Genomic DNA, 12,639 nt, shown 5'->3' on the forward strand with positions numbered 1-12,639 from the left:
AGAACTCACATTGACACTCTACTACCCACCATGTGGAACTCAGTTTTAGCTGGATCACACACTGTGGGGGTGAGACAATAGCAGTTTGTGCTATGTCCTTCTTCCTCTTTGCAGGGAAAATCACTGTTAGATCTCCCAGAAGAATGAGGAAGACTGTCCCCAGAACTTCCAGTAAACCGCTTCTTATGTTTTCTTTGTTCAGATTTTGTCACTGATACCTGAACATATCACTGCAGAGAGACTATGAAGATTGGTTTAGTCTAACAAGGATAAGCCTTCGGACAATGATAGGTGATGCTGGAAAAAAATCTGGGGTCAGTTTGGGGCTGGAAAACTGATACTGGATTGGCAACCAATGATAGCCATAGAATTTCCCCAGCAAGATTTAAGGCACCTGAATGGCAGGGATTGTGATTTATTTATTTACTTATATTTTTAGAGAAAGAAAACACATTTATTAATCATTAAGCAATAAAGTAGAATGTGACACATTGCAGGCCATCCTTTATAAGATTGCAAAGACAGAAATCTTATCCTTCTAAACAGATGCAATCCACTACCTACACATTTTTCAAAATAAACAATAATAAACATCAGATAAAAGAATTGGTCATACCCAATTCATCCTAAATTTTTCTAATAATTCAGGTGAGCATCAATGTAAACTAATTGTTTTTATCCAGAGGAGAGGAAAAAGAAACTAAAATTAAACAAACAAGCAAAAAAAGCTTCTAAATTTTTGATAAAAAATAGTTTCTTACACTGTTGAGCAAGGCATTCACTGACATTCCTCTCCTACCATCTACAGGGATTGTGATTTAAAATCCTCTTTTCCTCCCACAATACATTACTGCCTGAGGGCCGTGAAGATAGAAAAGATGTGGGGAGATCCTGCCAAGAACTGCGATGTCGGTGAACTCCAGAGATACACGCAGAAGAGGAAGAATGACTAATGCTACCAGGTGGCTACTATTAGCCAAAGATGTTGCTAAGGTTTGCAAGAGACCCCGATGCTTAGAAAAATTTAGAAGAGATGAATGATGAAGATTTTTGTGGCTTCTACCTATCTACGTCAAGCCTGTACAGACAATGAGCTAGAACAAAAATGTGACCAATTAAGGAGATCATTGCAATGGATGGTCAGGTGGATGGCAGCCATCTTTCCTCTCTCTCTTCTCCCTGCCCCCAGAGCAAAGGATCTGGGACAAAATACAAGGTCAGAGCATAATGTGGTGGGGTGGGGTGGGGGGTTTGGAGTAGGAATATGAGTTGAAAATGAGATTGAAGCTGAGAAACAAATAATTTATATACATAATGCATATATTTTTTGACTCATCTAGTGACATTAACCTTTATTAATGAAGTTTTTCTTTTTTTATTGTTGGTTGTTCAAAACATTACATAGTTCTTGATATATCATATTTCACACTTTGATTCAAGTGGGTTATGAACTCCCATTTTTACCCCATATACAGATTGCAGAATCACATCAGTTACACTTCCATTGATTTACATATTGCCATACTAGTGTCTGTTGTATTCTGCTGCCTTTCCTATCCTCTACTATCCCCCCTCCCCTCCCCTCCCCTCCCCTCTTCTCTCTCTACCCCCTCTACTATAATTCATTTCTCCCCCTTGTATTATTTTTCCCTTTCCCCTCACTTCCTCTTGTATGTAATTTTGTATAACTCTGAAGGTCTCCTTCCATTTCCATGCAATTTCCCTTCTCTCTCCCTTTCCCTCCCACCTCTCATCCCTGTTTAATGTTAATCTTCTTCTCATGCTCTTCTTCCCTAGTCTGTTCTTAGTTACTCTCCTTATATCAAAGAAGACATTTGGCATTTGATTTTTAGGGCTTGGCTAGCTTCATTTAGCATAATCTGCTCTAATGCCATCCATTTCCCTCCAAATTCTATGATTTTGTCATTTTTTAATGCAGAGTAATACTCCATTGTATATAAATGCCACATTTTTTTTATCCATTCATCTATTGAAGGGCATCTAGGTTGCTTCCACAGTCTTGCTATTGTGAATTGTGCTGCTATGAACATCGATGTAGCAGTGTCCCTGTAGCATGCTCTTTTTAGGTCTTTAGGGAATAGACCAAGAAGGGGAATAGCTGGGTCAAATGGTGGTGCATATATTTTTATAAAACATTTTTGAGAAATAATCCACATAGCATCAACTTCATTCTTTTAAAGTATAAAATCAATTTTTAGTTTCTCCAATAGTTGTACAAGCATCATCACTACGTGATTCTTATCACTTCAGAAAGAAACCCCACGCTCATTATTCCTCAATACTCCTTATTCCTCCCTCCCCTGAGTCCCTGTCAACCACTAACCTACTCTGTCTCTTTGGACTGCCTATTCAGAACATTTCATGTAAAAGGAATCATACATTATGTGCCTTCACATGACTGGCTTCTTTCACTTAGCATAATGTTTTCAAAGTTCATCCAGGCAGTAGCATGAGTTAGTACTTCACTTCTCTATACTGCTAAATCATATTACATTGTATGAATACACCATATTTTTAACCATTCATCAGTAGATGAACATTTGGATTGTTTCCACTTTTTTGGCTATTGTAATGTTGCCATGAACATTGATAGGTTACTGTCCATACAGTATGTTCTCAACTTTCTAGGGGTAGAATTGCCGGGTCACATCATGATTATATGTTTTGCTTTTTAAGGAACACAAACTATTTTCCAAAATAGCCGAGCCATTTGAAATTCCCATTAGCAACATATGTGGATTCAAATTTCTCTATTTCTTCAACACTTGTTATTGTCTCTCCTTTTCATTTTAACCTAATGTGTGAGAAGTGAGGCTTCATTAAAATTTTTATTTGTATTTTCTAAAAGTTTGACGATGCTGGGCATTTTTTATGTGTTTATTGGTTACTAGCATATCCTTGATATTTTGAGAAATATCTGTTCAATTTCTTATTGTTGAGTCATAAGAGTTCTTTATATATTCTGGAAATAAGTCCTATATCAGATTTTATTCACAAGTATTTTCTCTTATTCTATGAGTACCTTTTTATTGTTTTTGATGATGTTATGTGAAGCACAAATGTTTTTGCTTTTGATGAAGCAAAAACTTGAGGAAGTTACGTTTTTAACATCATCTTTAAGTTCTTTTATCAAGGTTTAAAGTTATTAATATACTCTGGAACACTATGAAGGCAGTTCTAAAAGGAAAGTTTATGAGTGCCGACATTAAAAATCAAAAAGATGCCAATAAACACCCTAATAATGCATATCAAGTTCCTATAAAAACAAGAAAAAACAATTTCAGAACTTGAATAGGAAGGAAATTATTAAAATCAGAGCTAAAATCAATAAAATAGAGAATAATTTAAAAATAAAAAGAATGGATGAAATAGTTGGTTTTTTGAAAATATAAATAAGAAAAATTAACCCTTAGCCAAACAAAAAAATGAGAGAGAGAGAGAGAGAGAACCCAAATTAATAGAGATACAAAAGGAGAAATCACCACTGAAATCCAGAAGATCATTAGGGACTATTTTGAAAATTTATATTCCAATAAATTGTAAAACTTAGAAGAAATGGATACAATTCTGAACACACAAGACCTGCCACAATTAAATAAAAAATTTATAGAAAACCTAACCAGACCAATAACTAGCAATAAGATAGAAGCAGTAAGAAAAAGCCTTCCAACAAAGAAAAGCCAAAGACCAGATGGATTCTCAGGGGACTTCTATCAGATCTTTAAAGAAAAACTAATGCAAATTATTCTCAAACTATTCCATGAGATAGAAAGATGTGGAACACTTAAAATTCCTTCTGTGATGCCAGTACTTCATCCTGATACACAAAATAGTAAGGATACATCAAGGAAAGAGAAAAAACTGGGTGTGGTGGAGCACATCTGTAATACCAGAGGCTCTGGAGGCTGAGGCAGGAAGATCTTGAGGTCAAAGCCGGCCTCAGTAAAAGCAAGGTGCTAAGCAACTCAGTGAGACCCTGTCTCTAAATAAAAATACCAAACAGGGCTGGGGATATGGCTCAGTGGTCGAGTGCCCCTGAGTTTAATCCCCTGTACACACCCCACCAAAAGAAAATAGGATAGAGAACAACAGATCAATATCCTGATGAACTTAGAAGTAAAAATTATTAATAAAATATTAGCAAATGGTATGCAATAGCATATTAAGAAGATTGTACATCATGGACAGGTCGATTTTATCTCAGAGATGCAAGGATAGTTTAACACACAAATCAATAATGTCATTCACCACACAAATAGAAGTAAGAACAGACATAATACAGTCATCTCAATAGATACAGACAAAATTCAGCACCCATTTATGATACAAAAAAAAAACTGGGGAAACTAGGAATAGAAGAAACTTATCCCAACACCATAGAGGCTATACATAACAAACCCCAAACCCACATCATACTGAATGGGGAAAAACTGAAAGCATTTCCTTTAAAGTCTGGAACAAGTAAGGATGTCTGCTTTCACCACTTCTGTTCATTATAGTGCTAGAAATTCTGGCCAGAGAAATTAAGCAAGAGAGGGAAATAATAAGGATAAAAACAGAAAAGGAAGAAATATATATTTTTTTCAGAGAGAGAGAGAGGGATAATCCTATACTTAGAAGATTCAAAAAGCTCTGCCAGCAGATTTATGGAGCTAATAATTCAGCAAAATAGCAGGTTACAAAATCAACATATAAAAATCAATAACTTTCCTTTATTCCAGGAATGAATCAGCTGAAAAAGAAATTAAGAAAACAATCATCTTTGCAATAGCATAAAAACAAACAAACAAAACCTATGAATAAATTTAATCAAAAAAGCCGAAAGACCTCTACAGTGAACTATAGAACACTGAAGAAAGTAATTAAAGACACAAGAAGATGGAAAGACCTCCTATGTTCGTGGATAGGCAGAGTGAACATGGCTAGAATGACTATACTACCAGAAGCAATATATAGATTCAATGCAATTCCCATTAAAACACCAAAGACATTCTTCACAGAATTAGGGGAAAAAACAGTCCTGAAATTCATTTAGAATAATAAAAGACTCAAAATAACCAAAGTAATCCTAAGTCAAAAAAGCAATACTGGAGGCATCACAATACCTGACTTTAAATTATACTAGAATTACAGTAACAAAAACTGCAAAGTACTGGTTTAATAACAGACGCATAGAACAATGGTACAGAATAGAAGATATAGAGATAAACCCACACAGATACAGATCCTCAACAAAGGTGTCAAAAACACATTGGAGAAAAGAACACTTAAACAAGGGTGCTGGGGCAACTGGTTATCCATGTGCAGAAGGATGAAACCAGAATAGTCTCTCACCCTGCACAACAATCAACTCAAAATGAATCAAAGACTAGGAATTACCAGAAACTCTGCAACCCTTAGAAGAAAACATAGAGGCAACATTCCAACATATATATGCACAGATGACTTTCTCAATAGGACTCCTAAAGCTCAGGAAGTAATACACAAGAAATAATAAATGGAATGGTATTTTTAAGTCCTTTGGGTATAGACCAAGGAGAAGAATAGCTGGGTCAAATGGTGGTTCCATTCCAAGTTTCCCAAGGAATCTCCATACTGCTTTCCATATTGGCTGCACCAATTTGCAGATCCACCAGCAATGTATGAGTGTGCCTTTCCCCCAAATCCTCACCAACACTTATTGTTGTTAGTCTTTATCATAGCTGCCATTCTGATAGGAGTGAGATGAAATTTTAGAGTAGTTTTCGTATGCATTTCTCTAATTGCTAGAGATGATGAACATTTTTTCATATACTTGTTGATTGATTATATATCCTCTTCTGAGAAGGTCTGTTCAGTTCCTTGGCCCATTTATAGATTAGGTTATTTGGTTTTTTTGGTGTTTAGTTTTTTGAGTTCTTTACAGGGACACAGCCACATCAATGTTTATAGCAGCACAATTCACAATAGCTAAACCAATCTAGATGCCCTTCAGTAGATGAATGGATTAAAAATGTGGTGTATATGCACAATGGAATATTACTCAGCAATAAGAGAGAATAAAATTATGTCATTTGCAGGTAAATGGATGGAGTTGGAGAAGATAATATTAAGTGAAGTTAGCCAATACAAAAAGATAAATTCCAAATGTTTTCTCTGATATAAGGAGACTGATTCATAGTGGGGTAGTGAGGAGAGCATGGGACAAACTCTAGATAAGGCAGAGGGGTGGGAGGAGAAGGGAGAGGGCAGGGGGTTAGCAATGATGAACATCATTATCCAAAGTACATGTATGAAGACATGAATTAGTGTGAATATACTTTATATACAACCAGAGATATGAAAAATTGTACTTTATATGTGTGATATGAATTGTAATGCATTCCACTGTCATTTATTTTAAAAATCAATTAAAAAATGGGATGGCATCAAATTAAAAAGCTTCTGCACAACAAAGGAAATAAGAATGTGAAGAGAGAACTACAGAATGAGAGAAAATCTGTTTTAACTACTCTTCTGACTGAGGATTAATATAATATATTAATATAACCTATAATTAATATATAATTAATATAATTAATATTTATATAATTAACTAAAAACACTAAAAATATAAATAACATAGCAATAAATGAGCAAATGAACTAAATAGACTTCTCAAAAGAAGAAATACAAATGGCCAACAAAAATATGAAATAAATAGTCAACATCTTTAGTAATTAAGGAAATACAAATTAAAACTACAGTGATTTGCACTCCATTTTAGAATAGTGGCCATCGAGAATACAAACAATAATAAATGCTGGAGAGGATGTGGAGAAAAATGAATACTTTTATATTGTTGATGGAATTATAAATTAGTACAACCACTATGTAAATATCATGGAGGTTCCTCAAAAGACTAGGAATGGAACCACCAAATGACCCAACTATATCTCTCCTCAGTACTTATTTTAAAGAATTGAAGTCATCATACTATAGCAATACATTTATACTCATCTTTAGAGCAATACAATTCACAATAGCTCAACTATGGAACCAGCCTAGGTGTCCAACCACAGTTGAATGGGTAAATAAAATGTGGTATACATACACAATGGAGTTCTATTCAGCCACAACGAAGAATGAAATTATGTCATTTGCAGGAAAATGGATGGAACTTGAGAACATTATATTAAGTAAAATAAGTCAAACTCAAGAAAATCAGACTCATATGTTTTCTCTCACATATGGAAGCTAGAGAGGATATCTAGTTTTTAGTTGCTAACATAAAAATTCAACTGATTTTTTTTGTGCTGTCATCTTGTATCCTATGTAAGTGTACACATTTATTGAAACACATTGAATATCTTAAGATAGTAAGATCCATTTCACTGCATATAAAGTTTACCTTGGTTAAAAAAAATTGACATGGGGTTTTAAAAATTGAACAGGACTAGTTGTTTTTAGAATGAGAGTGTTGTAATAACTGAAAGTACTAAATGTTTGTAATTGAAATAATATGTCATTAAGCGAGGTTCCTCTCAAAGAGAAAGGAGAGGTGATGTTCAACAAGAGTGCAGCTAATGGCTGTTAATGGAAAAAATAAAACCATTTAATGGTGGTATTCTGAAGAGTTAAGACAATTCACTGTGTCAGTAACTATGGTGATGAGGGGATAGAATAAGCTATAACTTGCATTACCCTGACATCCACTCTGTAAGAGCAATCTCGCAAACATAAAAGGCATTTGTTTCCCTCTTTTAAAAATACTGTGTCTTTGTCAAATGCTTATTGGATTTGTATCTGTCGTAATCAATGAGTATCCCAGTTCTGGATTCTTGGGCTCAGTGTTCCTCTCCGGTTCACATCCGGAGGCCCTGAGAATGAATACTCTGTTATCTGTTTAGCCACATCCCAAAGGCTGAGGCTGTGTTTGGAAATTACTAAGAGAAGTCTCAGCTATCAAGTAAGGAGATAAGGCTCTATTTGTGCAGAACTTCTTGTGAAAATACAGCATCCTATATTTTCCTAACTTCTGAGATAGGCAGGCTCACCCTTTGCAAAAAACAAAATACACTCTACTTTTTCCAGAGAGCCTGTGACAGGAGCGAATCTAATGAACACTTACTTAATACCTGTCTCATGTTTCCCATGACCTTTAGGGTTCACACGGACAGCTTCCAGACCACCTCCTGAAGACACTAGGTCTCTGAGCTTTTGTTCCTGAAATTAAAGGAAAACAGACCAGAAAAAATAAAATGGGCTACGTGCACCAAGTTCATTTGCTTACTGACAGGATGATCCATCTTCAAAGCTATTAGTTCTCATCAGACCCTAGTCCAAGAATGAGTGAAACTAGCCAACCTTTATTTAAGACAACCTGCTTATCTGTTGTCTCTTTAGATGAGCTACCATCAGAGAAATGATCTAGATATTCCCGATATGATCACAAATAATCACCTTTCAAGGGCATGCAATAAAAAATGATATTAACACTTGTGGAGTGACTGTGACTGTGCATTATCCCAGGCTTTTTTATACACGATCCTCGGTTTAATGAAATGATGAATATTTTTAAAAGTTGTTTTTTTGATTCAGTTTAATGAAATTTGACAAAATAATTTTTTAAAACATCACTTTTACATTCTACATCAAGTCAATACATTTGTGTTCACTAAACAGACAAGTAAAACATCATTCATATGTACTTTCCAACGTTCCAACTTTGTTTTTTCTTAAAATTGTTTTGAGCTTTGCCTTTCCAAAATGACCATAAAGCCTCAAGGCCCACCAGCCCAGTCGGTCCCTCTGATTTTTCCCACTGAAGGACAAGAGGGAAGAAAGTTCCTATCTGTCATCTAGACTCTATTAGTAACTACTTTGGCTGAGCCTTGAAACTAAGATGTCACATATCGATTACACAGGAATGAGCTGACATTTGCTTCCTGCCAGCAGCGGCACACCGATTCACAGAACCACTTTTCTGAATGTAGTTGCAGGAAATACAGGATGGACCTTTGTAGGGAGCTGGGATTTATGAAGCTAGGACTGAAGGCTGAGTGTTCAAAATGAGAACCTAGGCTTCAGGGAGCCTGTGGCAGTCTTCTGCCCGCTCCACGTGGAGTCTCTTTAGCTAGACTATCCCAATGTGCTCAACCAAGGGAGTGTTTTCTCTTCCTTCTGGCAGAGTTGGGCCAAAGTCATAAAGGAGGTGATGATAAATTATTAATCCTCTCCTTAGGCCTCTAGGAAAAGAAGTACTCAAATATTAAAATAGAAAGAGCCCTGAGAAACCATGTATGTCTTCCAAACCTATTTTACACGGCTGGAAACTGAGACGTAGATGGACCAGTTTTGGTCTGAGCTTCGAGACCCTATGTGCCATTTTACAGATGAGATCTGCCTAAAAAAGTTTCCCTGGTGGGAGACTCTTAGGTCCTCAGCAATGAGCCAGAGCCACGGTGAACATGACTTTCCTTCGATGTACAATACACACCAGCACAGAACATTCTGAGGGTCACTGAGGGCCAGAGCACATTCTCCGCTGGGAGAACAGTGGATCCTTCCCACCGTGGCCTCTACGGAATGTCAGGCACGTCTCCATGAATCTGCACTTGTTCCCAAGGCCGTTTCCCTCACTTGTGTGGCTCTTCCCAATAGAAGATGCCCTGTGGGCTTCAGAGTTAGCTTCGCTGACAAGGAAGACCCGACAGAGACTGACTTGCTTTTAAAACTGTCACCCAGCCACAGCGCAGAGCCCTGATGCAGCAGTCATCTACCGTCATGGTATAAAGTGAAATTAAGCACAAAGAACTTTTCTACTCTGAGGGATCTGTGGTTTATAGTTCTGAATTGGAAGTCTACAGCAGATATCTTTACATATACAATTATCCTCCTGCAGATGCTCAAGTCTCTTAAATTAAATGGTGTATGATTTGCATAGAACCTAGGCACATCCTCCTGTAGGCCTTAAATCATCTCTGAATGACTTGAAGGGCCTCGTACAATACCCACACATAACATCATTTTTGTGGCCACAAGTTCAAATATCGCTTTGGGGAACTTTCTGTAATTTTCGTTTCAAATATTTTTGATTCATGATTCATTGACTCCATGGATGCGTGATCCACAGATCCAGAGGTCTAACTACACATATGCACATATACATATGGATGTCTGACTATATAACTACACACAGACAACCCACTTAAACATGCATACGTACATAAACATTTAAGAAACTGTATTTTTGTATAATGATTAGGTTTGTACTTCAGTCTGTTTATATCAACAAAAAGCATATGTAATCCTACTGAATGCCATCTTCCTAGGAATAAAATTAACTCTTATACTGTCACTAAAACACTGAGTTCATTCCTCCCTTGTCTAGGAAAAAAGCTGGTGTCCTTTCTGAATATCCAAAATATTGAGAGTTTTTCCCTCTTGCCAACTCTACATTACACAGGACAGACCCCAAGTTTCCGTTTTCAATATCTTGTATCAAAGGCAAATTTTCAAGTCATATATCTTATTTCCCAATGAAGCTAAGAGTCTGAGTAGCATCGGCAAGATTTATTTTCTGGAAATTGGGACATAAAAATACAGCGCTTGATTTAGAGACCCTAGGAAAAGTATTTTTCCCCATTTTCTTTTGTATGATTCAATACTATTGAACAAAAGACTCATCCTGCTATTACTATTCTACATAAGGGGGATATTTTACTGGTAGCACAAAGTAATTTAGGTTCCCTAAGAGGAAGGAGTCCCCTCAAAATCGGCACCTGTTCCTACTGGTGAGAATGTCTTGCTGCTGCCATCTGCTGGAGATTTTGGTCTCAGCAATACACTTAGGTAATTTTACAATTTCAAATACATCCAAATCATCAGCCTCACTTATTGGCAAAGCCAATGGATGTGGTTACGGGGGGAAAGGAGTGGCTTCCTAAGACGCACCACAGTCTATAGGATTGCTCCTGCTGTCTGTCTACAGTAGTCATCAAGATGTCAAGGCACTGTCCTGCCTCTACCTTCCCTTTGGCCATTTTAAATCAGAAATAGGTTCAGAGTCCACAGGATCTCTCCCTGGTTCCCGGGTCTGCAGTTGGCTTCCAAGGACAGTAGGTGAAACAGGTGGCCACCTGTCAGTCAGTGGCCAGAGAAGCTTGGTCTACACCCTAGGACTCCTGGGTCAGAACGGAGTCTGATGGTCACAGGGTGGGGTGTCTTCCACAGTGTTTCTCGTGATGTAAGCTCCTTTGATAGAGTTCTGTTGTCAAAAACAAATCACAGTAAGGATCAGGGCTGCTCTCCTCCCCTTCCCTTTGTGCAGATGGAGAGCCCATTTCCCAAGAGTTCCCTGGGCAAGGGCTCAGTGGCTCTTACTGTCCCCTCTTCTGATTCCCTCTGTCAACTCAGTGACAATACACAGGTTGTCCTCAGAGCCAGAGAGAGTGGTCCCTAGCTAGCTGGTAAATCCTTCCACTAAGTACTAAGTACTAAGTACTGAGTAGCAGTCCCCTCACAGGAGGCCATACCAGTATGAACTTGCCCCAGAAAGACACAGAAATGCTTCTCGAGCCACCAAGTCGTCATTCTCAAGGTCCAGAATCCCCCAGCGACCCCAGTGAATCCCAAGGGGGAAACACGTGAGAGGGGTGGAGTGTGATTCTGCCCTCCCCAACCTCCTCATGGAGTCTGGACTCGTCCTCTCCCTCAACACCTACCGCATGCCAAGTACACACACACACACACACGCACGCACGCACGCACGCACGCACGCACACACACACCTACCGCCCTGCCCTCTACCTTCAAGTCAGATGCATGCATCCTTGATTGACCCACAAAAGACTCAGCAAGGCAGAGATGGGAAGGAAGACCAGGAAGGTGATTTTTCACATGCATGGGAACTGGCATCCCATCGACCTGTTTGGGGGGTCTACTCTGTGCCAGTGGCTTTGTTTGATGTGGAATGAGATAGACATCGTCTTTGTCTCCCAGATGCTCCTCATTTAAGGAAGACTTGCAAACCACCAGCTCTTATTCCATCATTTCTCCTATTAAACCTCTAGTGGTGGTTGCTGTGACTTGCCGTGTGTGAAATAATATACAGGCCTGAATTCTGGGGGGAAATTTGTGAAAGGAAAATCCAGATTTCAGAAGATGTCCGTCAGGGAGGATTTACAGGATCAAGTGCTACGGTTTGATTATGGCTTGTCCCCACCCAAACTCATGTGGAGGCTTGATCTTCAACGTGTTGGTGTCAAGAGGGAGGGAACCTTTAGGAGATGTTTGGGTCAGGAGGGATCCACCCTGGTGAAGGGATTCATGCTGTCTCTTAGGAGTGAGCGAGTTGTCATTCTCGTGGAACTGGATGAGTTACATGAGAACAGGTTGTTATAAAACTACATTGCCCTCATGTCTAGTCTCTTTTGCATACATTCACCTTCCATTCTGTTCTTCCACCATGAATTAAAGCAGCACAAGGTCCACCCCAGGTATGGCCACCTCATCTTGGCCTTTGCTGCCTCCAGAACTACAAGCCCAAATAAACCTCTTTTCTTTATAAACACTATAGTCTCAAGCATTTTGTTTTAGTTAGAAAATAGACTAAGACACCACATAACTGAAAAAAATATTAAGTTGTAAGAAAAGGTA

This window comes from Urocitellus parryii, chromosome 2 (genome assembly GCF_045843805.1).
Source record: "Urocitellus parryii isolate mUroPar1 chromosome 2, mUroPar1.hap1, whole genome shotgun sequence".
Classification (NCBI taxonomy): Eukaryota; Metazoa; Chordata; class Mammalia; order Rodentia; family Sciuridae; genus Urocitellus; species Urocitellus parryii.